Below are 3,392 nucleotides of genomic sequence, written 5' to 3' on the forward strand. Positions count from 1 at the left end.
CTCTTTGCAACCCCATGGATTGCAGCACACCAGGCTTTCCTGTCCATCACCAACTCCTGGAACTTGTTGAAATTCATGTCTGTTGAGTTGGTGATGCTATCCAACAATTTCATCCTCTGTTGTCCCCTTCTCCTCCTGCCTTCAATCTTTCCCAGCATCAAGGTCTTTTCTAATGAGTCAGTTCTTCACATCAGGTGGCCAAAGTATTGGAGCTTCAGCATCAGTCCTTCCAATGAATAGTCAGGATTGATTTCCTTTAGGGTTGACTGGTTTGATCTCTTTGCAGTCCAAGGGACTCTCAAGAGCCTTCTCCACCACCACCACCACCAGTTTAAAAACATTAATTCTTCAGCACTCAGCTTTCTTTAGAGCCCAACTCTCATATCCATACATGACTACTGGAAAAACCAGTAGCTTTGACCAGACAGACCTTTGTCAGCAAAGTAATGTCTCTGCTTTTTAGAACACTGTCTAGGTTGGTCATAGCCTTTCTTCCAAGGAGCAAGTGTCTTTCATTTTCATGACTGTAGTCATCATTGGCAGTGGTTTTGGAGCCCAAGAAAATAAAGTCTGTCACTGTTTCCATTGTTTCCCCCTCTATAAGCTATGAAGTGATGGGACCAGATGCCATGATCTTAGTTTTTTGAATGTTGAGATTTAAGCCAGCTTTTTCTATTTCACTTTCATCAAGAGGGTCTTTAGTTCCTCTTCACTTCCTGCCATAAAGGTGGTATTATCTGCATATCTGAGGTTATTGATATTTCTCCTGGCAATCTTGATTCAAGCTAGTGCTTCATCCAGCCAGACATTTTGCATGATGTACTCTGCATATAATTTAAATAAGCAGGGTGACAATATGCAGCCTTGATGTACTCCTTTCCCTATGTGGAACCAGTCTGTCGTTCCCTGTTCGGTTCTAACTGTTGCTTCTTGACCTGCATACAGATTTCTCAGGAGGCACGTAAGATTGTCCAGTATTCCCATCTCTTGAATTTCCCACAGCTTGCTGTGGTCTACACAGTCAAAGGCTTTGGTGTAATCAACAAGGCAGGCATAGAGGTTTTCTGGAACTCTCTTGCTTTTTCTATGATCCAACAGATTTTGGCAATTTGATCACTGGTTCCTCTGTCTTTTCTAAATCCATCTTGACCATCTGGAAGTTCATGGTTCACATATGGTTGAATCCTGGCTTGGAGAATTTTGAGCATTACTTTGCTAGCATGTAAGATGAGTGAAATTGTGCAGAAGTTTGAACATTCTTTGGCATTGCCCTTCTTTGAGATTGGAGTGAAAACTGACCTTTTCCAGTCCTGTGGCCACTGCTAAGTTTTCCAAATCTGCTGACATGTTGAGTGCAGCACGTTCACAGCATCATCCTTTAGGATTTGAAATAGCTCAATTGGAATTCCATCACCTTCACTAGCTTTGTTCATAGTGATGTTTCCTAAGGCCCACTTGACTTTGTACTCCAGGATGTCTGGTTCTAGGTGAGTGATCACACCATCATGGTTATTTGGGTTATGAAGATTGTTTTTGTACAATTCTTCTGTGTATTCTTACCACCTCTTCTTAATATCTTCTGCCATACCATTTCTGTCCTTTGTTGTGCTCATCTTTGCATGAAGTGTTCCCTTGGTATCTCTAATTTTCTTGAAGAGATCTCTAGTCTTTACCATTCTATTATTTTCCTCTACTTCTTTGCACTGATCACTGAGGAAGGCTTTCTGATCTCTCCTTGCTAGTCTTTGGAACTCTGCCTTCAAATGGGTATATCTTTCCTTTTCTCCTTTGCCTTTCACTTCTCTTATTTTCACAGCTATTTGTAAGGCCTATTCAGACAGCCATTTTGCTTTTTTGCATTTCTTTTCCATGGGGATGGTCTTGATCCCTGTCTCCTGTATAATATCCTGAACCTCCATCCATAGTTCTTCAGGCACTCTCTCTCTCTCAGATCTAATCCCTTGAATCTATTTGTCACTTCCACTGTATAATCATAAAGGATTTGATTTAGGTTATAGCTGAATGGTCTAGTGGTTTCCCCTACTTTCTTCAATTTAAGTCTGAATTTTGCAACAAGGAGTTTGTGATCTGAGCCACAGTCAGCTCCCAGTATTGTTTATGCTGGCTGTATAGAGCTTCTCCATCTTTGGCTGTAAAGAATATAATTAATCTGATTTTGGTATTGACCATCTGGTGATGTCCACATATAGAGTCTTCCCTTGCTTTGTTGTAAGATGATGTTTGCTATGACCAGTGTGTTCTCTCGGCAAAACTCTGTTAGCCTTTGCCCTGCTTCATTTTGTACTCCAAGGTCAAATTTGCCTGTTACTCCAGGTATCTCTTGACTTAGTACTTTTGCATTCCAGTCCCCTATAATGAAAAGGACATCTTTTTTGGGTGTTAGTTCTAGTAGGTCTTATAGGTCTTCATAGAACCATTCAACTTCAGCTTCTTCAGCATTACTGGTTGGGGCATAGAATTGGATTACTGTTATAGTGAATGGTTTGCCTTGGAAACAAACAGATCATCAGTCATTTTTGAGATTGTACCCAATTACTACATTTTGGACTCTTTTGGTGACTATGAGGGCTACTCCATTTCTTCTAAGAGATTATGGCCCACACTAGTATATATAATGGTCATCTGACTTAAATTCACCCATTCCAGTCCATTTTAGTTCACTGCTTCCTAAAATGTTGATGTTCACTCCATCTCCTATTTGACCACTTCTAATTTACCTTGATTCATGGATCTAACATTCCAGGTTCCTATGCAATATTGTTCTTTACAGCATTGGACTTACTTCCATCACCAGTCACACCAACAACTGGGTGTTGTTTTTCTTTGGCTCCATCTTTTCCATCTTTTGGAATTATTTCTCCACTCTTCACCAGTAGCATTTTGGGCACCTGCATATATAAACCTGGGGAGTTCATCTTTCAGTGTCATATCTTTTTGCCTTTTCATATTGTTCATGGGGTCCTCAAGGGAAAAAATACTGAAGTGGTTTGCCTTTCCCTTCTCCAATGGACCAAGTTTCATCAGAATTCTCCACCATGAGCCCTGGGTGGCCCTACATGGCATGGCATGGCTCATAGTTTCATTGAGTTAGACAAGGCTGTGGTCCATGTGATCAGTTTGATTACTATTCTGTGATTTTGATTTTCATTCTGTCTGTCCTCTGGTCAATAAGGATAAGAGACTTATGGAAGCTCCCTGCTGGGAGAGACTGACTGTGGGGGAAACTGGGTCTTGTTCTGATGGGGTGTGGCCATGCTCAGTAAATCTTTAATCCAATTTTCTGTTGATGTGTGGGGCTGTGTTCCCTCCCTGTTGTTTGACCTGAGACCAAAGTATGGTGGAGGCAATGGAGATAATGGTGCCTCCTTCAA

The sequence above is a fragment of the Oryx dammah genome, unplaced genomic scaffold (genome assembly GCF_014754425.2).
Source record: "Oryx dammah isolate SB20612 unplaced genomic scaffold, SCBI_Odam_1.1 HiC_scaffold_19, whole genome shotgun sequence".
In the NCBI taxonomy this organism is placed as follows: Eukaryota; Metazoa; Chordata; class Mammalia; order Artiodactyla; family Bovidae; genus Oryx; species Oryx dammah.